At 52.9% G+C, this 27,539-nt stretch overlaps 1 protein-coding gene across 2 annotated transcripts in view; it reads left to right on the plus strand.

Annotated features, from left to right (window-relative positions):
• Positions 1-1,901: 1,901 nt before the first annotated feature.
• The window catches only part of TMEM51 (transmembrane protein 51), a 40,799-nt gene continuing 15,161 nt past the window's right edge, over positions 1,902-27,539 (plus strand). Inside the window, exon 1 of one of the 2 annotated variants that reach the window (XM_036228946.1) lies at positions 1,902-1,924. The gene's annotated coding sequence lies outside the window, so the exon portion shown is untranslated. Of the gene's footprint in view, positions 1,925-2,318; positions 2,541-27,539 lie in introns of those variants that run through there. The other variant, XM_016128339.2, reaches the window with a different exon arrangement.

Genomic DNA, 27,539 nt, shown 5'->3' on the forward strand with positions numbered 1-27,539 from the left:
TAGCCTGCATAAACCAGCCTAAAAGGAACACTCCGGAGATGGTTTTCTGAGATAGACGGGAACTACATGGTTGGGTTTGCAGCAGAGCAGGGCGAATCTGCAGCTGGATCCTGGCATGGAAAAGTACTGAGGCTCTTTGCTTGAAGATAGATAAAGCTGGAGCTGCTGTCTGAAGTGATCACCCCAAGTCCAGGCCTCTCTGAAGCAGGTCTTATGGAGTGAAATGAAATCCAGATTCTGGTCTTATCTGAGAGCTACGTGACAGTTCCCCATCTCTTCTTTGGAGCCTGAAAGATACCCACATTCACTGTCTAGACTTTAAGATGTATATACACAGATCTCACGTGGGAGCATGTCGTCATAGCTACCTGCCTACACGAAAGGGCTCCCCACTTTTGCTAAAATAATATTATTATTTGGGGCTTTCAGTCATCCAACAAAAGTGTGTTGAGCACCTGCAGGGGGCCAGACAAAGCAGTGGAGGCACAGGGGTCCCTCTCCTCAAGGAGAACAGGAGTCAGACTTGTAAAGAATTACAGCACTGTGCAGAGTGGGACAGAGATGGCTCCTCTTCCTGGATGGCAGGGAGGGGAAGCAGGGTAGCCTTGTTTCAGGGTTGAGAACTTGTGCAGACTGACAAGGAATTATTCTAGAGCAAGGAGAACACAGGCTCTCGAGCAGACCTAATGGAGTCTAACTCCTGACACTCTCCAGCTGTGTGACCTTGGGCAAATGACCTCACCTCCTTAAGCCTCGGCTTTCTCTTCTGTAAAGTGGGTGTAAGCAATGACTGTCTGGGGGTTGTTACAAGAATTTAAAGGAACAGTGATGGGAAAGTGTGAGCGACCCCGTGCCCCGTCCATGGCAGGGATGTGTGGAATGGCAGTTGTTGTTATGCTCATGGAAACTCACTCCTGTTTCTCCAATTGCCTTCCCCACCCCCAAATCACGAGACGTCCCAAATTTGCCTTTTTGTGAACACCAGTGTCCGGGTTGAACTGTTACTGAGCAAGAAACAACGGATGGAAAAAAATAGCCACTGGGACCACTCTGCAGGTACACACACGTGGAGACCATGGACACCCATGACTTCGGCAGTTTGGAAGTGAACTTGATTACCATTCACCGAGGTGTCTGATTTCTGTCCTGCACAGGGTAGATTCCCAGTAGGAGGCGCGTTCTGTCCTCAGCTCAATTCTCTGACACCTGGCCAGCCGCCTACTGACTTTTCTCAGGGTTTGAACTTCAAAGAACTGGACTTTCACGCGGGCAGGGGACCCTCTCTTGGAATTCGAACCGTCTACCGATTGAAAGCGGAGGCGGGCTGCATTCTCCCTCTGTTTAGAATCTAGGTTTTCGGTGGTTTGGCTGAGATCAGCCCGTCCAGTTTGAATGCCAGACCGGCACGGTTCCAGGGCAAACCTCCCGGTAGGGGCCAGAGACAAAGCCGCAGGTTAGAGGCGCGCTCGCCAAGCTCGGGTTCATCCTTCCCCAGAACTAGGCCTCTGGCAGCGGCGCGGGGGCTCTGAGCAGAGGCGGGCCCCCAGCCTGCCAACCGGTCGGCGAGAGGACAGCAGCCAGTGTTTCTTTGGGAAAGTCCTCTGCGAAGCTAGGAATGGGCCCCCAGCAAGGGAGACACCCGAACCTAGGCGCCCCCATTCCGAGCACGGGCTCCACTCCCGCGGAGGCCCAGGCGTGCGACCCCGAGGGCGCGCAGGGCACCTGGGAGAGGGTGGGGAGCCGAGCCAAGGGCGTGAGCTGACTCGCTTTTTAAAAACTCTCTTCCCAAACCTCCGCCCATCAGTCACCTCTCAGAGCAGTCGCCCTGGGCGGTGCAGGCGGGCCCCAGCACCCCGAACCCGTAGAGAGGGAGGCAGCTGCCTCCCCAAGAAGTGCGGGGAGAGCGGGCGCACCAGGCAGCCAGGTGAGTGCCGGGTCAGGTAAAGGCGCGGCTGGCGGGCCCGCGGTGCTGTGTCTGCCCCTGCGCCAAGGGTGGGGTGAAGAGGAATCTCCTAGCTCTACTTAACTCATAAATACCCGGACTCTTGGCCCAAGATTTGCCCCCAAAACTCCCACATCCAATTCCGCGGCCCTTGGGGGTGGCACGAGGACTTGGGCCCAGCATCCCCGCGACCCCCGCGTGCCCTAGCCGACGCGAGGAAGCGGGCGCCCGCCCTCCGCGCCTCGGTACGCGCGCCCCGGGCCTCGGGGTGGCGCGCAGGGCTGGGAGGGAGGGTCGACTAGTGGGTGGCGCCTCTCGGGGCTGGAGGCCTCTCGCGGCCGGCGCCGCCCTCTGCCTCTCGCCGTCCCTCCCTCCCGCACGCCGGCGCTCCGAAGCCGAGCTTCCTGCGTCCCCATCCTGGTCTCGGAGCTGGTGGTGCGCCCTCGCCGCCACCGCCTCCCTCCACCGAGAGACTCCCCGGGGCCCTAGCCCGGGGATCCCAGCGTCCCGGAGGAGGCAGCCCCGGGGCAGGCGGGGTCGTGGAGACCCTAGCCCCGCGCCGCTGGACCGAGACCGACCTGGACCCGCCGCCGCCCGGGTGAGTGTGCGCCGCCGCGCCTTCGCCCCTGGAGGAGTGATTGTTGGTTTCCCGCGGGCCCAGGAGGGGGTCGAGGACTGTCTCAGACTGTCCGTCTGTCGGTCCGAGAGCTTCCTGTCCCGGATCTGCCGCCGGCAGGACTCCGTGCTCAGACCCACTGGACACCCCCGTCTCCCGGGCATCGCGCTGGGACCAGCTGGCCTCAGCTGGGGGGAAGGCATCCGACCTCCGGGGCCCCCTGTTGGCGGGGACAGGAGCCGTCCGCCCTGTGGGTTTCGAACCCTTGACCTCCACAGAGGCACCTTTCACCTGTGCTTAGAGCAGAGTTTCCCAATAGGTCCTTGGAAACCACCCTGGCACTGCTCTCGTGACCTCCCCTCCCCCATCCCTTACTCCTTTCTGGAAGTCGAGGCTTTTTAGCGATTTAGATTCGGGTGCACCTATCAGCGTGTTACGTACTAGAAGCTAAGGGGTGAGGAATCAGGCGTGAGCAAAGTTTGAAGAAACTGTTTCTTCACTGTAAAATGTGAGTGGTAACCGTCTGGGGTGAGGCGGGGCACTCATACCAGCACATAGCAAGTACGTGGAACCCCGATCAGATCTATAGTCTGCGTCCTGAGGCAAGGCCTATGGCCCGCAAGCGCCGAGTCTGATGAAGAGGGATGACGGTCAACTTCAGTAAGAAATCTTTCCTGACAAAGAGGCGGGGGAACAGGAAACCTGGACGTGCGTTCGGCTTCCCCAGCCCCGCCAGGGCACCCCTCTGGCCTACAGCAGCCGCGGGGTCCCTGTGCAGCGCTCGGATGGGCCTGCGTGACCCGGGCCAGCAGCGCTGGTGGGGCTGGCGCTGGGAACCTTGGCGAGGCCTGAGAGAGGTGGGCGGGGCATGGGGCGGGGCGGGGCGGGGGCCGGACCAGCGCCAGCCGGGGAGGGCGGTCAGAGAGGAATTGCCCTCTTGGGTGGCTTCTGGCTTTCACTTTGAGGAAGCTTGACTAATGAAAGGTCAGCTCTGGGACCTGTGAACGGCTTTCACGCGTTGGAGACTTGTCACAAAGGATCTCGACCTAAGTAGATAGGGCCAAATAGTATTAGGAGGGAAACCCTTGCCCTCCAGATATCTCCCTCCCCAGCTTCCCAGAGGTACCACCCAGAGTGGGGAATAAAGGCAGAAGAGAGAGGCAGGGGAGGAGGCTGGTGGTGCATCCGTTCCTCACGACCTCCTAAGCCGACAGTAGTTCCATGATTAGGCATCTCACAGGGCCAGGCGCGCCCCAGGAATACCAGGCCAAGGGGCCTCAGAGAGCTCCCAGCCTCGTGAGCAGTAAATGACAAGTGTCTCAGAGAGGCAGCGATATAGTCAGGCCCCACCACTCACTGGCCACGTGACCCCTGGTGGGCAGTCACTTTGCCTCTCCGAGCCTCGTTTCTTCATCCGTAAAATGGGATCGATAACCTCCTCGGGCCAGCATTCCCACCTAGCATGTAGCCAGTACTCTGAGAAGTTATGTTACAGGGCTTAGGTGAGAACAGAGAAAAAGAAAAAGAAAATAACTCAGCCTGAGGCGTGCCAAGAGGTCCTGCCAAGAAAAGAATGGTAGAATATCGAACGGCGAATTGGAGTCCCTGGAGCGAAGGGGGAGGAAGGGTGTCTGGCAGACGGGCCGGCACGAGCAAAGGCGCGGAGGTGTGCAGGGCACAGGGAGTGCTGGGCAAGGGCACTCAGGTGGTGACAGATGGGGAGAGCAAAGGGAGTGGAGGGTCCGAAGTGGACTGGACTGAACAGGCGGGGCCAGGTCACTGCAGGTGGCACATTGTCCTGTAGATGTCTCGGAACCATTCAGCTGAAGTCAAGAATGCCTTTTGTGCTCCAGACACTGTTCTAGGTGCTCCGTATACACCAAACTAGAAAGACAAAGAAAGATACAAGTTCCATTCAAGCCCTTTCAGCAGGGGAGTCATTCAATCCTCGTGGTACCTTAGGAAGATAATTCCGGCTGCGGCTGCTGCTGCGTGGAAATTGAATAGAAGTTTGGAGAAGGCCTGCCTGGGGTTGGAGACAGTGGGAATGAAAAGGGGGAGGAGGGTGGATTGGAGCACTGCACAGGAGACAGAGGTTAACATGTGGCCTTAACATGTGACCCCTGGTGAGGGGTAAGATCCATGGATTGGACGTGAGACCCAAACTGAGTGTGTCTATTACCATAGAGGTAGCGAGTGCCTGAAACCTTGGATTTCAGGCTCTCTGACTATAGAAGTTACAAGGTCCAGGTGTTTCTCGGTCTATGTGAGGAATGGCAGAGCAGGTGGCAGAGCCAGCAGCGTATCTCCTGTTGACATTTGCTCTGGGCAGCCTGATCCTTTGGGGGCTCCTGTTTTACTAGGTCATGGCTCTGGTAAATGTCCAGCGCCCCTCTGCGGGGCTGGCAGTAAAGCCCTCCCAATTCTCCGCCTGGAAGAGATTGGAGCGTGGCAGGCCTTGGTTCTGGGCTTCTCTTCCCCCAGCTCCAAATTAAGGCGGACGTTGAGGGGCCGAGACGCCTTTTCTCCCGAAGTGCCTGGAAAGTTCCAGAAGTTCGGACGCCTTCTGATGGGAGGGTGGGAAAGAGTCTGCTCTCGCTGCTGCTGGCTTTTGCTTTCACTTCTGTTGTGTCTGCCCTGAACCTTGGAGGGGTCCTCACACCAACAGCTGTTAGAATTTCCTTCTCTGTGTTATAAGTCTCCCTCTGCTTGGAGGTGGAGCACACACGACCTTCCCCTGCCACAGGAGGACCCTGGGAGGTTTCGGGTGGAGGGGACCACTCATTTGACCTCGGAAATGCAGGCAAAGGCACTTGCTCAAGGGCACACAGCAAGTCAGCATCAGAACCAGGGCTGGCACCCAGCCCTCCTGACCCCCCAGGGTCCTCTGCGTTATCCCAGGAGACCCGGCTACATTCGGGTCAAAGACTTGTTTTAGGCCGGAGATTAGTCCAGGTTTGGTGGTTCTCCACATCGCAGTCTTGCTGGCCACCTCGCAGAGTCTTGCTCCTCCCGGGCCTGCACAGGTGGCCCAGCTTTACCTGGTGACATGTTTTCCCTCCCTTCTCCTGGATGGAGCTCTCGATGCACCGATGCACCGGCTGCCTCTCCTGGGAGCTCTGGCTCCCCAGAGAAACAGGTCACTTGTTTGGTTTTCTCTGCCTCAGGCCAGACTGCCCTGCCCCTCCCAGACTACCCAAGACACAGGCCAGAGGCGGTTCTCTGAGGGTCTCGCCAAGCGCTCCCCATCCCTGCAGCCTCAGGCTGATTCTCAGCATCTCCCTCCCCAGAGCCCCAGCCTGTATTTCGGGGCTGCTGGGGTGGCCCTCGCCGCCTATCCAGTGTTGTTTACTTGGGCTGAGTGGCTGAAAGTCTTATTCTCTCTTGCCCTAGATTTATCAGACCCAGCAGCCCTTAAACTTGAATGCTGGTCTCTTCAGCTCTTAGAAAGTGGAGCCAAAATGGACTTTAGCCAGCAGAAGTCCAATCTGTTTATTGTACAGATGGGAAACTGAGGCCCAGGGAAAGGAAGGGAAGGGAAGAGGAGGAAAAGGAAGGGGAGGGGAAGGGAAGGAAGAGAAGCCTGCGATCAGAGCCAAGTCTAGCACCAAGTTTACTGATTCCGTCTCGAATGATTTTGAGGATGATGCTTGGAAAAAGAAAACAAAAACCCAGAGCACTCTCCCCTCTGGGAACCCTTTCTCCCTGCACTCCACACTGTCAGGTATTTCTGGGGCATCCGCAGTGACATGTCCAAACAGAGTCACTGCCAAGGCCCCTGGAAGGCAAGGGCTGCACATCAAGACTATGTATCTTGACATTTTCAGTTTGTCTGGTCAAGCTGGCATGAAGACTAGGAAGTAAGCTAGCGATTAAATTTATTTGCTGCTTCTTAACCATCCTTTATAACGTGGACGGGCTTTTAAAGTTGTTTTCATCCCCAGATTACAAAAGAAGTACACGCTCATTGTAGAGAACTTGAAAATACCCCATTACCCCGTCAGCCACTGTTGACGCTGTGGTGTTTCATCCGGGTTTTTCGTTTGCTTGCTTGCTCACTCTGCTATTTCATATCCTGGTTTTCAATACATCATCATAACATGTATTTTCCCCGTGTGACAGTTTTGCAAACCAGCTCTAAGCTACCCGTCTCCCATCCGATGGCTGGAAGGTGTTCACGAGGCCAGCTTCCCGGTCGGCTCCCTCAGAATACCCCCATGGCCGAAAGCCTGTAACACTGTGCAGATTCACTACCACCGTGGGACTTAGGGGGACATTCTTCTGCATGGCCATGGGTTCTTGGAAAAGGGCGATGTTTATAAAATCTAAATCAAAACCAATTCTCCACGAATCTCCTAGAAATAGAGGAGGTCAGCCACCTGGGTGGGAAGGGTGTGACCCAAAGATCATGCAGAGGGAGGGAGAAATCTTTGTTTCTCTTGGGTTCTTGCTGTGTTGGTTTTAACCCAGCCAGGGGTTCCCACCCCACTGTCATCAGCCCTTGCCCCAGATCTCCCTGATATTAGGTGCTAAGTACAGGTTCCTACGGGAAAAAACAACAACAGTATTTGACTTGCTTATCTCCCTGCCTCTTGGAGCACAGGTGTTTCAATGGCAAAGATGTGCAGAGAATTAATTATTTATTCAGGTGACGGGGTGGGTCAGTCCACTGTGGGGACAGTATCTCCTGGCCTCATTCATCTCCTAACAGGACCCCAGCTTTATTAATGCCCTGTAAATTGTCGATAGGCTAATGTTTGCAGACTGGGTTTTTTGTTGTTGTTGTTGATTAGCTAAGTGGCCTTCCAGTGGCTTTTTAAAAGTGAAATAGAAGAAAGTAGACTTTGAAAACAGAGTGCATATCCTGTCATGACAAGCATTCTTTAGTAAAACTTCCATGTCTGTTTGTGCACGTGGGTCTGCACCACGTCGCCAGATAAATATATTTCCGACGGCACGGTAGGAACCCTGAGCAGCTCTGCTCCGACCCACTGTTTTTTATTCTGTGATCTCGGAGGACTTAGCATTCCACGGATAGGTCGCAGAACCAACTCAGGGGTCTGCAGGGACAAGGCTGAGTGGTAGGAGGCAGGGCCGGCCAGAAGGGAACTCTGCGTACGAGCGTTCCAGACGTCAGCGGTGCCAAAGATCCTTTTAAAAAGATTCCGAGACTTTAAAAATAAAACAAAACAACAAATTGGAAACCACTGCTAGTCTAACCACCTCAATTCTTAGAAGAAGAAACGGGACAGAAAAGAGAGAGGCCGGGGCCTGTGCCGGGCAGGCGGGCTCTTGGCTCAGGCCCCAATCCTGCGGGTCTCCCGACGGCGTAGACCTCTGACAGCTCTCCAAGCCGACAGAGCTCTCGGCCTGAACCCCACACGCACCGTGCAGCCTCGGGCCCCTGCAGCCTGCACTGAGAATTCATGTTTATCACTGACTTTCGTGCCAACAGCCCAGTTTATATTGCCACAGTGCACTAAAATTTATTCGTTCAATGCCAGCATTTAAAACACATCACAGGGCTGGTAAGCCCATTTCAGCTTTTTTTTTTTTTTTTTACCATCTTCAGAGCTTCACTAATGGAAGCATCCTGGAGGTGACGGGCCCAAGGTCACCCAGCAAATTCTGGCAGATCCAGGATGAGAACCCACCTCAGTGGGCTAGCGCCCTTTTTTTTTTTTTTTTTTTTTTAAGATTGTGGTCTCATACGATATCCAGTTCTAGATGTCTCTGGAAGGTTCTGCTGTTCTTCTATTCAAGATGTAAAATTCGGTGGTCCTAATTCGTGGTGAATTTTACGTCTTCACCGCTTTTTTCTCTTTACATCTGGTCTGGGAAAGAGAGAAAGAAAATTTACTTACCCTTTTTCCTGTCCTGCGTTTAGCTTTCCCCATACCCACTGGCCAGGCTTGTGTTGGTCAGGGCGCGGCCACGCTTTGCCGATAGCTGGTGAGGGAGATGTGGTAAAACACAGAACGCTCACACTTTCAGACCTTGATTATTACAGCTTCATTAGCCGCGCTTTGGAGAGTAGCAATTATGTATTGGAGTTCCCTTTGGGTAATTGATTTCACACAGTGACAGATGCAAATTGTACTGTATAGGGAAAGTCATCTTCGGCTCTCCACAGACTGTCATTTTAAACAACTGTACGGATACATGCTGTGTGCCGGTCACTGAGCCAGAGGTGACTTAGAGAGGGCCAGCGCTTGCCCTAGATGGAGTGGATCGTCCTTGGGGGTGACCGCTGTGAAGGGGCCATCACAGTACAGCTGCCGGTGACAAGAAGGCCCTGTGCCAGAAAGGAGGAGGTTTACCCAAACTTGGAGAGTCAAGGAAGGATTTCCAGAAAGAGTGACTTCTGAGCCGAAATCTGAGGCCAGCAGCAGAAGAGGGGTGCCCCCGGCAGGGGCAGCAGACAACCTGTGCAAAGGCCCAGAGGTATAAAAAAGCTTAATTCACACAGGCGGGGTGGGAAAACTGTTCATATAATTTCTTCTTAAAAGTCATTTTGGAAGCGAGACTCATTCATTCAACCAATATTCACTGAGTTCTCTCTACAGGCCCAGTATTCTGGGTTTTGAGGGGAAACAGTCCGTAATAGAGGCGTAGTGCCTGCCTTCGTGGAGCTTGTACCTTACTGGGAAGGAGGAGGAGGATCCAGCAAACAAGTAGTATAACAGACCCAGAACCATATCATGCAGCAAGCTCAAACCTTTGCCGCTTCTCCCCTTCCTGCAGGATCTAAGCTAGGCTAAGCCCGTAGCTTTCAAAGCCCCGAAGACTGGACTCTTTGTGAGCTGTAGAGAGCTTTGCAAATATTCACTATTCCAGGTGGCTCTTTTACGATTTTACCTTTGAGCATCCTTAGAGCCTCTGGGCCGCCCTTCCTACACTTAGGAAGCTGAGATAGCAGAAGCTCACTCTTCTGCACCTGTAGAAACTACTTGTTAGAGGCTGGATTCCTGCCTTCCCCACCCCCAAGCCTCCTGCGATTGATATGTGGAAGTCCCCAATGAGAGGACAGTAGGAGGCGGGATCTTTGGGAGGTATTTTGGTTTAGATGAGGTCATGAGAGAGACGATCAGGATGTGTGCCTTTAAACAAAGAGGAAGAGAGAGAGATCAAGATAAAGCCATGTGAGGACTCAGTGAGAAAGCAACCCCTCCACGTCAGGAAGCTGGCTCTCACCAGACGCCGAATCTCTCTGCACTCGGACCTTGGGCTTCCAGCCTCCCGAACCGTGAGAAATAAATGTCTGCTGTTTATGCCCCCCAGTCTATGGTACTTTGTTACAGCAACCTGAACTAAGACACCACCCTCCCAGCATTGTTTACGAGTGTGTGTATTTAATTTACAAACAGTAAAATTCGCCCTTTTTCAGGTACAGCTCTGAGTTTTGACAAACACGTACTATTGCGGAACAGCCGCCATAATCAAGATACGGAAAGGTTCCACCAGCCCCCAAAATTCTTCCACACTGTGCCTTTGTAGTCAGCTCCTCTCCCACCCCTGTCCTTTGGCAACCCCCGGTGTTTGCCGCTCTTCAAGTTTTTCCCGGGATGTCATGTAAATGGAATCATACGGTATGAAGCCTTTCGAGGCTGGCTTCCTTCACTCGGCGTGATGCATCTGAGAGTCCTTCATGCTGCGTTCAGTCCACGATACGGGTGTATGTACCATGCTTTGTTTATCCCTTCACCTGTTGAAGGGCGTTTGGAGCATTTCTGGTTTTCAGCGACGATGACGAAAGCTGCTGTAAACATCCACCTTCAGGTTTTAGGGTGAACATAAGTGTTTCCTTTCTCTTGGGCCAATGCCTAGGAGTGGGATTGTATGGAGAGTTTATGTCTATCTTTATCTGAAATGGCCAAGCGTAGAACGTTTCATGCTGATGATCCAGGGAGGGGAGGGCGGAAGGGATGGACTCTTATTGGGAACCTACTGTGTGCCTCGCACAGAGCGAGGAGCTTGACACCCATGGCCTCCCGTAACCCTCACTGCAACACAGGAAGTAACAGGCTCGCCCCCCTCCCCGCCACCCCTGTACAGATGACCCGCAGAAAGGACGGTTTCATGCAATTGGGCCTAATAAATGCAGAGCTACACTCTTTGAATTTGTAGGGAGGGGAGTATCTGATGGGGGGCTGTTTAGCCTCCACTGTGTGTCTTTTTTCCTCTACCCATCCCAGCATTTCTCTAGCATTTACATACCTTTATAACCTCCAGCCTAGCTCAGAGCCAATTTGCTTGATCGTGTACCCCCTAAACGTCCGTAAGAAGGTTTGGCTAATTCCTACCCCCAGCACCATGGCTATGTAGGGACCTGAGGGAATATTAATAATACCCTCCCCTCCAATTTGGAACTTTAATGAATGTTATCGAACACCGAGTGGAAATAATTTGTCATCTCTCCTTGAATGACGTTTTGCCTTAAGTTGATGTGGGTTCAACCCTTTAGGTAGTTAAGGCGTCTTTTTCCTCATCAATGACCTCCCCTCCCTCATGTCGCAGGAATGGAAGTAATAATAGTTTGCATATAGTTCTTAGGTAACTTTTTATTAATTCTCTTCCTTTATTAGAAAATTAGCTCAGTTGGAACATTTTTTATGCATAGTAAAAAAAAAAATACAGCATAAGAGGGCAGGCAATGAAAAAAATGTAAATCCCCCTTCCACCACAGACCCCTCCCTGCAGGTATTGTTCCCAGAGGTAGCCATGCTTCCAGAAATTCTCTATGCAGACAGTGATGCTTTTAAATGCTACTTTTAGATATACTCCTGGTCATCAAGGCAACACAGTATTACAGTTGTCAGGATCATTATGAAACCGTTGGGTCATTTTAAGCTTGTAATAACTCACATGGGGTCTTCGGATTGATTGCTTTAAGGACCCACCTGCAGTTTTATCAAACTTCCTATCTCTGGAATTTCCTGTGGAGGGTCAGTAGCTCTCATCAGATTCTCAAAGGGGTCTGCGCACCCTCCCCCCCCCCAAAAGAGGAAAAACCATGACTCATAAGTATGAGGGGGGAAAAATCCTTTTACAGATAAATGGTAGATAAATGTGGGATTAGCTGAGGGGTACACATTCTGAATTTATGCATCATCGGTCCTTAGTTCTACAGTTGGAAGCTGATGGAGCCATCGACGGAAGTTTTGTCTCGGGCCATGGGGAGCTGTGCCTGGCTGAGCCAACGGGAGTGTGGTTAACGGCGTTCTTCACCCTGTGTGTTTCTGCTGACTCATCGCGTGTGGGGAAGTGCGTCGTGGCTCTAGAATGCGTGTGCGCTCTCGCCCCAGCTGAAGTTGCCCAGTTACTCAGAGAGGAGCACACAAATTTACTTCCTCCAAGAGGGTTTCAGGCTGAACATGTTCAAAAAGAGTTCAGGGAAATTCCTTAGAGGCAGAGATGTGTCCGGTTAGTAACGAAAGTCATAGATGTTTGGGGAAGTGTTCTTGATGGGGGTCAGTGTCCGTGATGGAATCGGGGGAGAGGGACATTGCCATGCCTTCCCATCACCCTGGTCATGGCGGTGGCCTTGGAGGAAGGAGATCGTGGGCTGGCTAGTGAGAGGGTCTGACCTAAGTTTTTTCTAACGTTAATTTAAAATTACGTAGCAATTGTGTCAGGCAGTTATTCTAAGCATTTTTGCGTATGTTAACTCATAGATACTCGTAACCATTCTACGACTTGAGGAACCCAGGTTACTGTGCAAGAAGCCCCACATCTCGGGGGCTTGAGATGCTCAGGTCACAATTACAATTTAATATGTTGGGTGGGGAAGGTAGGGTCCTTGCTCCACATAGTCCTTCAGGGACCCAGGCTTCTTACATCATCAGCACTTGATGTCCAAAGGCTTGGTGAACTAATAACATCATCCAGGGCTGGTGAGGGGTAGAGCTGGGCTTTGAACTAGGGTAGTCAGATTCCAGAGTCTGGATTCTTAACCACTACACTACAGTGAGAACCAGAGTGTACTAGCTTTTAACTACATTTACCCCATAGGTAATCTCAGAACTAGGAAGTGGGGCGTTAGGTTTGGATCCTGGAGAATATTTGCTTCCTGTTGCCCAGGAATCAGCTCTTCTTTTTAAGGAGTGGGATGGGTACATCTGAGAGACGTTCTGACTTTGTCTTCAGCACATGAAAATGGAAGTCTTTCCCCCAAAAGTCTGCATCCGAAATAAATGTGTATCAGCTGTGTTGCTGCCTGGTGCTGTCCTCCGCAAATATTATCCCTCCAAAGCTGATTGACATGTTGCTGCTTGTGGTAAGGGAGGGGTTTTGCTAAATTTTAGCTCCCTGGTTAAAATGTTTTTCTCTGGTGGAAACGTCTTCTTGTGGAAATAGCCCAATGTTCAACCTAAATGCCTGAAAACAGACTCTGGTACATCGTGCAGGGGAAGACCACGTAGCCATTAAAAAATATTGGTGATGGAGAAGGCTGAAAGACAAAGAAGATGCTTCTAATCCAGTTATGGAGAAAGGCAGATTGCAGAGCTGGCCCATTTTTAGATTTTAAAGAAGAACCAACATCTTTTAAAATAATTCAAATATTTACCATTTCTAAATTTCCTAGGGAAAAACATGTATCCCTTTGTATTAAAGTAACAGATTTAAGTTCAAGTGCGGGCCCTGACGACCTCGGCAACTTGAGCAATTGCCTAAATTCTCTAAATAGGGAGAAGAGTTTTAAGATTTCGTGAGGGTTAAACGAGCTACATTGTAAAAAGTACTTAGCACATAATATATGCTCAATAAATTTTTTGTTACTCTCATGATTTAAAAAAAAAAAATCTTTCCATTCTGATAAGCCACTCAAATGCAAACCAAACGTTTTTAGGGGCCCTTTTTATCTGAGAAGGCCAGGGGTCGGGGACCCATGAGCAAGCCAGTCTCCACCCCGCTTCCCTTCGGGGCAGGTGAGGCCGAGTGATTAGGGATCTGCTCTATTAGTTGCAGGCCCAGGTGTCCTGGCTGATGCCGTGTTTCTGTCTCCCGCACAGAGAAATCAGTCAGTGTGCTGGGTATCACGGTGTGTTGGTTGAGAGTGTGGGTCCTGGAGTCTGACTGGTCCACGTCTGTTACATGGGGAGAATAACAATGCCACCCGCGCAGGGTCGTGGCCAGGGTGAAACGGCGCGGTGCTTGCGAAGCCCTAGCGTGACGTCTCAGTAAACGCTAATCGTCACAGACATAACGTCCCGTCTCAGAAAGTCACGTAACGAAATCGACCATTTCAAAGTGGACACTTCAGTGGCATTTAGGACAGTCACCGTGGTGTACAACCACCATCTCTAGTTCCAAAACTTTTCACTACCCTCCCCGCAAAAAAAAAAACATTCCCATCAAGCCGTTGCCTTCCACTTCCCCTTTCCCCCCACCCCCTGGCAACTACCAATCCGTTTTCTGGATATTTTATATAAGTGAACTCATACAGTGTGTGACCTTTTATGCGTGACTTCTGGCTGATTAATATTCTTAGCCATTTTTAAGTGTGCTGTTCAGTGGCATAAAGGACCTGCGTAATGTTGTATACTATCCTGTCCATCTTTTCTGAGAACTTTTTCATCATCCCAAACAGAAAGGGAGGACGGCTTTTTAAATGCCTACATTAAACTTTAGCACTTCTTAGAAGCTTCTTGTTAAAAGATTGCCGGACCCTCCCCCAGAATTTCTGACTCGGTAGGTCTGGGGTGGGGCCCAAGCGTCTGCATTCCCCACCAGCTCCCGGCCATGGGGACGCGTTGGTCAGAGACCACTTTCCACCACCTCTGCCTCAGCGGGAGAGAGTGGACATTCTTTTCATTCAGGGTGACTCAGGGAAGCTGAGCTCCTGTGACCTGTGGGATAAGAGATTTATTATAAGAACTCGATCTTACACAATAATGGGAGTGGAAGGCAAAGGTGAAAGAGAAAGGGGGTCTAAGGGACCAGAGACCATGTCCATCTGAGAAGCCGGGGTGTCCAGCCACCAAAGTGGGGTGATAGGGAGACTAGTGGAGAAGCCTGTGGGCAGCCACTGCCTGGTGGGTGCCCACCCAGGTGTCCAGTGGGGATTCAGGGGACGCTGTTGGTCAGAAGGACCAGCCGTCAGGAGGAAGAGCTAGACAAATTGAAGGACAGCAGGACACACTCAAACCTGCTTGACCCTATGGTGTCCGCTTGTCACCACATCGACCTGTGATGACCTCAAAAGTATAATGGCTGCTACTTCACTCCCACTTCCCAAATTTTGCCCAAATTCCTCGTTTGGCCAGTTCTAACCTAGAGCCCGTATGATATTGTGATTTATAAAAAATATATGTTTGACCTTCTTCCCCGTTTCTGGCACAGAGCTCCTAAAACCCCTGGAATTTCCTAAACTATGGGAGTAATAAAGACATATTTTGTTATATGAATGAAGTGACTTTCGGAAAGCACCTAGGGATGGATGTTGGTCACCAGGAGACCCAACCAGTGATCAGAGGGTTGGAACTTTCAGCCCCGCCTCCCAACTTCTGGGGAGAGGAGAGGGACTAGAGGCTGAATCAGTAACCAGTGGCCAGTGACTTAGGTCAGTCATGAGTACGTTATCAAGCCTCCCCGATAACCCGGACAGCTTGTCGACCCCTCTTTTAGAGAGCGTCCATGCTGGGGATCCAGAACGCTGCCACGTGCCCCCGTGCTGGGCGCCAGCCTCCACAAGGACCGAAGTTCCTTTTTCAGAGATCTCGCCCTGTCTCTCTCTTCGTTTGGCTGTTGATTCCGACGTATCTTTTAATCTCCTTGGTAATAAATCGGTACCCTAGTGAGTGGATTGGTTTTCCTGGGTTCTGTCAGCTGTCCTGGCAAATTAATCAAACGCAGGGAGGAGGCCCTGGGAACCTCTGATTTATAGCTAGCTGGTCAGGAGCACGGGTGGCAGCCTGGACTCGTGATTGGCGTCCGAGGTGGGGGGCCGACTTGTGGGACTGAGCCCGTCCACTGTGGGATCTGATTCTGGCTTCGGGCAAATAGTGTGAGAATTGAGTTGAATTCATGTTGGATTTGGGTCCGTGAACCCTTTCAACCAGACAGGGAGGGAGATTCTGGGAAAAGCAGTTCCAGAGTCAACTGCCACAATGCATCAATCAATCCTTGCCGTGGAGCTACCTCCCAGGTGGCTTTGGGGGGTTCAGCTCATGTTCCCCCAGCTCTCCTGGCAGGACCTTCTGGCTGGCACGGATGTGGCCCACCCCAGCAATCCTCTGCTCAGATCACCAATCAGCTGGACCGGTACCCTGTAGGAAACTTATGAAAACCAGAGAATCCCAGGCCCCAGCCCAGCCTGCTGAGTCATGCCCCAGTAGTGGGAGACCAGAAATGGGGTTTCGAACATGCCCTCTAGTTGACTCAGGTATCCAGCTAAGTTTGGAACCCCTGACATATGGAGCAGAGAGTGGGCTCCTGGGCCAGGCCGACTTGGGTTCAGATTCACGCTGTGTACTTAATAGCTTTGTGATCCTGGACAAGTGACTTACCGTTGCCAATCTGATACTGTTTACTCATCTATAAAATGGACGTAATGCCTCCCCTCCCCGTGGAGGGTCGTGAGGACTGAGCGACATAGTGCATACGAAACTTTTGGCACGAAATGTTATGGTACATAATACGGTTGGTAATCGTGCACAGACACGTCTGGGGGAGTGTGTGATGGGCCCAGAGTCTTCCCCCCTTGGAAACCTGAGACCCACCTTGATCCTAGTCTTACACAGATTGTTGACTTGCCATCATGAACACTACGCTTGCTTTTCCTGTGTCTCGGTTCACGCTCCAGGTATCGCTTCTTTCTTGTAAATATCAGTTGCTTATTTCTTCTTTAGACAAATTTCACAAATTCCATCTTAAAAAAAAAAAAAAAGAAAGAAAATGATTCCATCGAGACCGTTCCACCTCCAGCCCCTTGCTTTAACCTCCACCAACACTCTCGTTCTTCAACCGGAATCGTCGACGCGTCCGCTACGCGCCGAGCATTTCCGTAACTGCCCTTCCTTGTGCGTCTGTCATTGTGACACTTGGTGAAGCACTGTGGTCTACGGGGGGAGAACAAACTGCTCTTCCAGGGAGGCAGGGCGGAGAGTTTCACGTTGCCTGCTGCTCTGTGGATCAAAGCGGTGCCTTCTGGGCCGGGCTGTTCGGGAATGGAGCCTTGACTTTGAAGGGCACTTTTTTAAAAAAGCAGCTGTCATTCCCCAGGCAAGCAAAAACGGCAGTAAGGAAAACAGAGCTTCGCGTTTCAGCCGCAAGGAGGAAAGGGAAGGGAAGGGTGGTTTTCATGGCTGGAGATCAGAGAGGGGGGGCCTTTTGAGAATAGAGGTCTCGAAAAACAAAAAAAGCAGGCTAAGGAATCCCAGCCCTCATGCTGCAGGCCCTGGAGAGAAGGAAAAAGTCAGGGCTTCCCCCGATGCTCCAGCAATTCCATGCCTGGGTGTTTATCAAGAGAAGGGCAAACGTCTGTCCACACACAGACTCACACACAGATAGATGTTCACCACGGCTTCATGCACAGCAGCTCAAATGAGAAAACAGCCCGGGTCAGGCCAGGACAGACCGCGGTCCATCCACGCGGTAGGCATCGCTCAGCGAGATAAAGGAACCAAACGAACTACAGATACAGGCAGCACCGTGGATGAACAGAAAGGAGCAGACCCAAGAGCACCTGTGTCCGTGTATAGACACCTCCAGCACAGATCAAATTAACCTGCAGTGACAGAAAGCAGATCAATGGTTGCCTAGGTTTGGGAGGATAGGGGTTAATTGGAAGGAGACACACACAGAGAACTTTCTGGGGTGATGGAAGTGTCTTGCATCTTGATCTTGGCGGTGGTTACAACTCATCAAACTATACACTAAAGTCTGTACATTTTACTAGATGTAAATTATACTTTAAGTAAACAAGTAAATGAGCAGACGCCCCCTGGCAACTCAGAGCCAGCGGTCTGGGTGGGGCCCAGAGGCATCTGTATTTCCAACAAGTGTCACTGACAGCTTTGACCCCCAGCCTAGCGGTCACCCCCATGCGACTCTAATCGCTCGAGTCTCCTGGCCAAGACACTTGAGTCTTTGAAGATGTCAAGTACTTACTGTTAGTCTGTTTCTAAACATAAACCTCACTGGGGCCAAAGTCTGTTCCTGGAGCTGACTCCCCATAATCGGCAAGACGGGCTCTAAGCCATGAACAAAGCACCCTCAGTCACCAGGCTGATCCTGGCCACGTGCCGGGCATCACAGGGTCTGCTCTGCTGGGAACAGAGGGCAGGTCTCCCCTGCAGGCCTGCAGATGTCTGGATGGGCCCTCTCTGGGTGCTATCTCGCTGGTGCCCTCCGGATGATAATGCTTTTGGCTGTGGGTTGAAGAGCTATCGTGTTTTAGACACTCTGCCAGTCATTTTGTGTACACGTCGAATTATATAAGAGGACGCAGGATGCAGTTCTTAGGAGCCTGGGCTCAGAGTCAGCCCAGGCTCAAATCCCCATATCTCCGCAATTAGCCGTGTGTCCTCTTCGTGCAAGTGGCTTAACCCCTCTGAGCGCCTCATCTGTAAAACGAGGAAGATGGCAGTATGTCTTACTTCATAGCACCTTGAGTGCGGGAAGCATTTAGTTAACGTTGGTTGTTGTTAGCGTTTCCTAATGTAATCCTTATAGTAACACTATTGGTTCTTATCCCCATTTTACAGAGCAGCAAGTCAAGTCTCTGGCCCCAAGTCACACAGGCAGAACACAGAGGAGCTAGAATTGGAACGTGGGCAATGCCTAACCCCTGACGCTTTTCACCGCACCACACCGTAGTCAGCTCTGTGGAACGGGGGTCACTGCAGAGGACCCCCGGTAGCGGAGTGAGTGTCCCTTGCTGGTCGAGCGAGAGACGTACCCTCCTTCATGAAGGCTCTGTGTCCTAGTTCCAAAAGCAGGTTTGAATCCCAGCTCTACCAGCTACGGGACTTTGGACAAGTTGCTTCACCGCCTGGGTTTTCTCGTCTGTAAAATGGGGGTGCTGAGAGCTCCCCGAAAGGCTGTGGTGAGGATGATGTGAGTCGATGGGTGTACAGGGCGCAGAATGGCAGCCAGCACACGGCGAGCCCGCCATACGTCCCAGCTTTACTTAACTGTCACCTGCAAGGTCACATGGCTCTCTTGGTTCATGACTGAGCTGGGTGGGGCTCCAGGCTGCCTTTGAGGAAATGAGGGAACAGTCCCCAGGGCGGCCTGTGGCAACAGGTAAAGCAAAAAGCCATCTGGAACCACGCCCAGGGAACCCGAGGGCCTGTGATCAGGTCCTCTCTCTCGGATCTCTGCGCGTTAAGAGCGGAAAGCCTTGTGCCAGCCTTGTCCCAGGTTCCTAACCATCACGTTTACTCTGTCAGGAGCAATTCAGCTGACAGTTGCTGTCAGGTCTACGTGAACAGCAGGCCTCCCGCCACACTGACTCCGCGGGCGCCAAGACGGAGGGGCGGGGCGGCAGCAGGTGCTCAGCGAGCCCGAGGCCGAGGTGGACAAACAACCCTTTTGATTGTTGATTTTGTGTGCCTTGTTTTATTTATTTTTTTACCAGCACCTAGGGAACCCGAGTGGGTTTCTCATGCTGCTCTGTTTATCTTTGGGTTGAAAAGGAAAATAAAAGGCAAACCATCAAACCACGACGTCCAGCCACCCTGCACGGGGTCACACGAGGGTTGGTTTATAAATGAAAAAAATGTCCGATGGCGCTAGGCCAAGCGCAGAGCGGCCACGCATTTAATAATCTTACTGTAAATTATCACATCTGCTTTTTTAAAAATTCCACCAATAGTCTAGAGCAGTGGTTCTCAGCCAAGGGCGTCTTTCCCAAGGAGAGACAGAAGTCGTGGATGAGGTGGCTTTCGTGGCCACATGAGGAGGACGTTGACTCTGCCCCCCTCTCCCAGCCTCAGTTGTCTGTGGACCGGGGTGAGGGGTAGGGCTGGAGGAGGAAACAAGGTGACCTGATGTGTGGAAATCAGCCCAGGCCTGAGGGGCACAGCAGGTGGGCACAGGGGCTAGAAGGGCCTTCAGAGCTTTATCCTGGGGGCGATGGGGAGCCAGGGAAGGGTCTTGAGTGAGGATGGTGTGATCACATTTGCCTTTTAGAAAGACTGCCCCCTCCCCCGCAAAAAAAAAAAAGCAGCGTGGAGAGGGGGCCCTGTAGGCCATGGAAGAGGCCTCTGCGGCGCGTATCCAGGTGAGGTGGGAGGCCGGCCGGGATGAGGTTGGAGGTGGGGGCCCATCCCGGGGCATGGCCTCTCCCCAGGGCCCCACTCGCTGTGTCCCCTTTGTGCTCCGCCGATCGCTGGGATGGCAGGCGTGTGTGCTAGCGACCCTGCGCTGAGGCTCCCTGTGACCGCGGGCCTGTCCGTGTCTGCAGACCTTACGTAGGGCCCGCCCCTGTGACAGCCGCTGGGACCCTAAGGCGGGGCAGCTGCCCAGTGGGAGCGCGAAGCCCAGGGCCAAATCCCCACCCCCCAGTCTCCCCAGCCCCGCCCACGTGGGTGGGAGGGTCACCCCCGCCTCCTCCCCCGCCTCCCGCCCTCGCCTGTCAGGGACCCGGGCGTCGCCCCCGCCTCCCGCCCTCTGTTCCCGTACCTTCCTCCTCCTGCTCCGTCACCCGTGTCCCCTCCAGTTTTGCTCACTTTTCCCCCCTCCGCTGGGTCGGCGACGCCGCTTGGTTCCTTCCGGCCCTCCATCCCCGATGCGTCGTCTCTCACAGTCTTCTGTTCTTCTCTCTCGGCTCTCTTGGTTGCACGAGGCTGAGGGTAGAGTGCTGTTGACGGCCAGCTCGGTGCCCGGCACAGTGCCTGGCGCACGGAGATGGTGTCCCCTCGGATGCGTCTGCCGGTCCCCACGCGCCCTTCCAACGCACTCCCCGCTCCCCTCCCCTTCCCTCCCCGCGTGTGCACCCGCTTGCTAGACGTGCTTTTAACCTCAGCGTGTCCGAGGGCAGGCCTGGCTCTTCCGCCTTCCGAGTCCTGCTAACCACCTAGAAGGATGCCCAGCCCAGTGACGTAGGACCGTATCCACTGGGCGGCGTGTCCCGGGTGGTGGCACAGGAGAGTCTGGCCAGCTTTCAGCCCTGTGACTATGCCCTTCCTCAGCCCCTGACACACCCACAGGCCTCTCTCAGTGAATCACCTGAACAGCCATCCTCAAAATGTCCCAGCTGAGGAAAGAGACCCAGTAACCCCGGACTCGGCCTTCGACTCGGCCCCGCTCCGGGACGCCACCTCGCAGTCTGAGAGGACATGGTGGCCGCTGCTCCCTCTGTCAGCACCAAGCTCGCCTCAGAAACGGGGGAGTTGGGGCGACGGGTGGTTTTGTGTCGTTTTTGTTTTTTTAGTCGCTATTTTATCTTAATTTTTTTTGTTCAGCAAAAGAGGGTACGGTTGGTTTATACGACGGAAGCGTTGGCAGGTGCAGCCGGACTCGTGGGTTTGAGCGGGGCCCCCTGGGGTCCTGCTCCCTCCACCCCTCATTCCCTCCTCTGGCAGCCTTGGGAGGACCAGGTGGCCACCAGCATGGGCTCCTTCCCGTCCCTCCAGCAAACCCAGCAAGGGAGGCAGGGATGCCCGCCACCAGCATCTCCTCCACGGTGAAGATCTGAGTTCGACTGGTTCTTGGTTGGGCCGGGCCCACCCTTTTTGGGAAATAGGAAGATCTCACTGGCCAGGCCTGGCCACGCCCAGGCTTAGGGCCTTGCGAAGGGGGCCTGGGCGCTGGGCAGGTGCCCAAGGTGGCCACTCAGCACCTACACGCTGGTCCAGGGAGCCCTGGATCCCGCAGCCCAATGGGGCCCCTCCCCCAGTGGCCATCAACCACCGCCTCCCCGTGGGAGTGACTAGTGTGACAAGCTGTGGACAACGTCTGTGGTACTAATAAGCAGGCCCCGCCTTACCTGTTCGGGGGTTTTCCTACATGGTATTGGATTCTTGTCGAGGGAGGATGTACCTATGGGACACCCGGCAGTGGTGTTTTCCGCACGATGCTTATTGCCACGTCCCCCAGCACCTGGGCCACCGCCTGGCGTGTCCCGGGTGCACAGTTAATGCCCGGAGGGAAGCAGCAAACCAGAGCCTGACCGCGGGGCTTCCGGGGTCTCCCTCAGCAGGCGGCGCCAGCTTGTCGGGCGATACAGGAAGTAGCAGCTGCTTTATCATCATCTTCACTGTTGTTGTTGTCGTGACTCTTGCGGTTGCACGGCCATTGTCCTTGTCAGCCTGGAGGTTTCTCCCTGCAGGGAGCGACCTTGACCCTGGCCGAGCCTCAGCCCCTCTGGCCGCCTTGGCTTTGTGATCCCATTCTATACCAGAATGTGTGGAGTTACGTTTCCTCAGCTGATCTTCAGCTCTAAACACCCTAGGGTGGATCAGGGGTCCGGCCTCACAGATACTTAATAAACTCCCACCCCGGTGGGGCAGAGACTCTGTGGTATAGCTCCAGGCCTGAGGGACAGGGAACCCAACTGGGACACCCACAGACACGTCGGAATCCATGACACCCGCTGTGGGGCTTTTGGGCGGATGACCTGGCTTTGAATCTGGACAGGGCCGGTTAGAGCCTGTCATCTCTGACTGGTCACCGTCCTCAGCGCCCTTCCCTCCTCTCACAGTGGGGACAAGGGAGCACCAGGGAGCGTTTTGATGATTCGGGTTGCAGAGACGATGTGCAAAGGTGTCCACCTCAGTGCCTAACCTAATCCCTAATCCCAAACCTAATAGGGCTTGACTCACAACCCTCAGCTTCCAGGCAGGTTACTCAAGACTCTGGTATTCACCCGTCTTTGTCACTGAGTGGCCTGGGACAACCCCACATCCCTGCCAGCTCTCCGCCATCAGCAAAACTCTGTTTCTGTCATTGGACAAAGGAATACCTTGTTCATGGAGGCCTTGTGGAGCCATTTTAAAGACTCATTCTTTTTGAAGCATGGCTTGAGCGTGGGTGAGAGGCAGGATTTTAGAGGGATTCTGGACTCGGGCTCTCTGGTTCACTGCCTCCTTCTGCTACTTTTTAACATGAGACTTTGGGCAAGTTATATAACCCCTCTGGGCCTCAGTGTCTACTTCTGTAACACGGGGATGATCGTAGCATGTTCTTCATCCAGGCTCAGAGTAAGCATTTAATGCATGTTAGCTGTTCTCATCACGATTTAAAGATGAATGCTTTTGAAAACAAACAAAAAAGCCCTCTTGTAAAATGTATAATTCCCCCAATTTGTAATCTGATGCACATGGTCGATATCCAGATACACCTGAATCTCCAAGAGCCATACCGTTAGGGACCAGAATGGGGATTCATATCCTGGGCGATGATCTCTGGAAGTCCAGTGATCTCCTGAAATTACATAGGACTGTGCTAGAACATCCCACCTGGCCCCAGAGACCTCTGCCGGGTGCTCCTGCAGCCACGTTTCCCTCCTCCTCAGCCTCCGGGTTCCTATGTTGGGCATTGGAAATGCGGAGACAGTCTCCACCAGTAATTTCTTCTCTGGAAAGGACTCTGAGAAGCCCCCACAGACCAGCCTGGGCCCTCGCTCTGGGGGTTTCTAAACTGGGCTCATTACAGGTACGGATGGAGTGCGCCTCCCTGGTCCTCAGTCACAGCCCACGCTGGCTCTGGGCCTCACTCTCCGAGCGGCTGCCACCCGTCCAGACTGGCTGCAGTTCTGGCAGTGAGATCAAAGACACTTTTGTTTGGGGATAAACCTCTTAGCAGCTGCTCGAGGCCACAGCCTGGTGCCTAACGCGGGTTTATCATTTCCGCACCTCCCAGGGTTTCCCACACACGTGACCACGAGTTTGCGGGGTTAGTGTTGGACCCGGTGTAGGTTAGGTCGCTGGATCCTCAAAAGTAGCATCTTCCTTTTACAGATGAGGAAACTGAGGCTCATGAGCTAAAGGGCACTTTCAGGGGCATACAGAATTAAACCAAGGTCAAGATGGACCCCAAAATCCATGTATTTTCCATAATACCGCGATGTCGTGCTATTCATTCCATCGACATTTATCAAGCTCCCCTTGCGCGTGCCAAGCCTGTTGTAGAACTGAAAAGGCAGTGAACAAAACTAACGCAAATTCTGACCGGAGAGACCCGACCCAAAGAAAGAGAACGCAAGCCCCATGAGTAATGTTTCATTTCCTGGCAACCACATTTTCTGAAAGTACAAAGAAACAGGCAAAATTAATTATATTTTATTTAACGGAATACATCTGGAATATATCATTTCGGCATGGAACTAATTAAAGATGATAATGAGATGTTCTTTTGTCCTACTTAATCTTTGAAATCTGGTGTGTGATTTACACATTTTTAGCACATCTCAATGCAGACGGGGCCACGTTTCAAGAAGCTCGATGGCCACACGTGGCTAGTGGCTATTGTATGTCACAGAGCTTCTCTCGCAGGAAGCAGATTCCCACTGGCCACCCAGACGGCACCTGGCTGTGACTAGGGTCACTCCACCCAGTGGCGCTCAGCTCAGAAGATGGTGTCAATCAGCCCTTAATTTGTGCCTCATCATCGTCAGCGGTCCATTTGGACCACTGTCTTGTTTTATTACTGTGGTTGTTATTTTATCCTCTTTTTCTCCCCTCCCCGACATCATTTTTCCTTTTCTCTCAGGGAAACCACCCCAGGGGTGTGGGATGCCCAGGAATGCAGGTGCCACCCCTGGAGCCAGAGTTAGGGGGTCCAACCTCTGGACTGAGGGGAGGAGGGGGCTTGCAAATGGAAATCAGGGTGCTGTTCTGCCAGCAGTGGGAACGGCTGCTGGGCGGGGGAAACGGGGTGCTCTGGACTTGTCTAGTAGGCTGACATCTGCCCCTCTCTCTTGGCACCTCCTTCTGGAACCTTGGACCCTCTGCTTCCGGCTGCCCACTTCTCTGCCCGGGGAGCCCTTCTCGGCTTCTTGGCAGGCTACCCCGCGTTTCCTTCCGGCTCAGGCTCTTGGAGATCCCGTTCCTGCAGACTGCAGCCTGAGCAGCACTCCACGGACAAACACTTTCCCTGTATGTTGTCTCTCCAGGAAGCCATCGTTACCGCCATTTATTCCACAGGCGAGGAAGCCGAGACTCCGTGGGCTGTCAGGAACAGGTAGTTAAGTGCAGGAGCCAAGGCTCGTACCAGGGTCCTGGCCTCCCACTGCCATAGGCCGTCACCTCCCGATCCAGGCGTGCCTCTGTCGCCAAGGCCCTCTTGGCTCTGAAACTCTGTGCCTTTACCTCGCAGAGCTGCGTCTGCCCACAGCCAGCCTTCCAGTCTGTGTAACACAATCACCTTCATCCTGTCGCTTTTGCCGTATTTTCTTGGTCAGAAACAAGCCACAGGTCCCTCCCACGCTCAAGCAGAGTCACATGAACATGAGGAAGTGGGCACTACCGGGCCACATTACAAGTCCGCCTGCCACACCCTCTCTCTGCTCATCTTTTCTTAGCGGCAGGATGGACGGTGGACCAGCTGTAAGGCTTTGGGCAAGACTTCGGTTTCCTCCTCTGTAACATGGGGTAACCGTCTGGCTCTCGGAGTTCCCGTGGGCATTAAATAAGCTCATATAGGTAAAGCTTTTAGCACTGTCCTTGGCAGAGCTGACAGTCTTATAAATAATAACAAATTCGCTGTTACTCTTCACCAGGCTGGTTTAGGTGACAACGAGCCGTAAGTAACAGCAGATTCAATGAAATAACCCTGTATATGTCCCTCCCATGTGAACAGAGTGCAGACGTCAGCAGTCTGGGGCTGCGAGGCCCGCTCCGTGGTCTCCGGGGACCTTGACCCCTTCTCTCTCGTTGCTCTGCTTCTCCCTCATGCTCCGGCGTGGCTGCAGAGCTCTGCCACCGTATCTGCACCATAGCCAACAGGAAGGCGCTTCTGCCAAGTCCCTTCCTTTTAAGAACCCTTCCTGGATGTCCCCCTCCCCGATGCACACTTCTGCTTGAATCCCATTGGCCAGAACGTAGTCCTCTGGCACAGCTAGCCACCCGCGAGGCTGGGTGATGCTGTCTTTACTCAGGGAAGCCCCTAGAAGCTGAGCATCAGGAGTCTTCTCATGATGGAGGAAGGGAAGGCTAGCTATTGGGAACCACGAGCAGGCGAAACAAAACCACCCTGCCTAGAATGTCGTCAGCCTAGTCAGCTGGCACCACCTTCTCTCCTTTCTCTCCCTCCGGTGCGGGTAGGAAAAGGAAAAATCAGGAGATGAGCTGAGCTTGGAGGAGGTGAGCTGTGCCCTGCAGGTGACATCGCACCTCAGACAGCTCTCTGGAGCATCCCCAAGGAGGTCTTTGCCTCTTCCAGCACGTAGGTGAGCCCTGGTTGGCATTTTCAGCTCAGAATGACAGAGTCGAAGGGCAGCTGAGCTATATATACACTCCGAGGCTCCTGAGAAATCATTTGCATCTCAGGAGTTTCACCGGGGCTTACCTGTAGACGTGTTGGCTGCAAAGAAAGCAAAAGGAGTCGTTTTCAGTTCCCAGGAGCTTTAGGGTCAGGGTCAGGGTCAGGGTTAGGGTTATCCAAACGTCGTCCTTCCCTTGATGTACTGTGTCTTGGCACTTACTGTATACCCAGTGCTGTACACTTAACATGGATAAAATGTTTGTTCTTCAGCCCATTGAGGATGATACTGTCTGTTCTAATCACCACTGGATGGGGGCAGCGGGGCGTTTCATTCCAGCGCTCACACAGACTGTGCCCCAGCGTCTCTGTAAAGGGGGGGGTAAAGTAGCACCTTCCCTCATGGGCTGCTGGGAGCAACAAGGAGGTGTTGGAAGCATTGAGATGCTGTGGAGGTTGTGAGCACTTGGCCGAGGTAGTTCTCATTGTATTTCTCAACGTGAAAGACATGACAGACCCCCCACCCCAAGGGAAGCCCCTGCCTCTGCGAGGCGTTAACGCTCCTCCCCCTCTCCTGTCGGCCGCCCTGTTTTAACCTCAACCCTAGTTTCATGATTAAACATCCCAGCGTCAATTATTTACAGGACATACTGATGAATATCAGGTTGGCAGGGGCCTGAGTGACTCACACGAGGGAAGTTGGTTTTTATGGAGGGAAAATGACGTGAAGGAAAACAAAGAATTCTACCCCCGACACAGGGACTGAGGTTGGCCTCGGAGGAATTTCCAGCAGCCAGGGCATAGGGCGGGGGCTCTCTGTGGGTGTAACGAGTGCTGGGAGGCAGCGGAAATGGGGGACCGGGGGGCCGGGAGCACGCAAGCTCGGGAGCCGGTCATGTCTAGTTTGAATCTTTGCTGTGCCGTTGGCTGTGTGACTTTGAGCAGGCATCTTATCTCCTCATCCGCGAAACGGAGACTATTCTAGAAACTTCCTCATTAGGGTCCCTGGGAAGCTTAAATGCGATAATAAATAATAAAATGCTAAATGTTATATTGAACAAATAAAGGCAATGCTAAATCAATAAATATTTATGTAAGATGAATGAGATATACTAAACTTTACAAATAAAATTAATAATAATAATAATAATAATAATAATAATAAACGCACAGAAAGCACCCAGCACAGTGCCCGATGCTTGGGAGCATGTTCACTCTTGGTGCTACAATTCCAAAACCTAACAGGCGGGGAAAGAATTGCTTGTGACAAGCGTCTTTCTGAAAACCGGAAGCACTAGGAGACAGAGGGCTCAAGGGCTCTGTCTCAAATGCGCCAAGTAGCAACGGGAGGCAGAAGGGGGAAAGAGGGAGGTGGGGGGAGGGCCGGGCAGAGTCCACTGTGTTCCACCCCGCAGGGCTCTTGGCAGAAGGTTTGGGAGCCACTTCTGTGGTGGCCCCGCCACCGTGGCTAAAACAGAAAATGTCCAGATATGGGCAGGATAAACTTTCTCAAACTGCGTCCTGACCTCCCGAATCAGGGCCGGTCCGCTAACAGCGGGGAGGGCTGCGCGGCTGCCGGATCCATCGGCCCGCAGAGGTCTGTCTGTCCGTCTC

The sequence above is a fragment of the Rousettus aegyptiacus genome, unplaced genomic scaffold (assembly GCF_014176215.1).
Source record: "Rousettus aegyptiacus isolate mRouAeg1 unplaced genomic scaffold, mRouAeg1.p scaffold_m13_p_1, whole genome shotgun sequence".
Taxonomy (NCBI): Eukaryota; Metazoa; Chordata; class Mammalia; order Chiroptera; family Pteropodidae; genus Rousettus; species Rousettus aegyptiacus.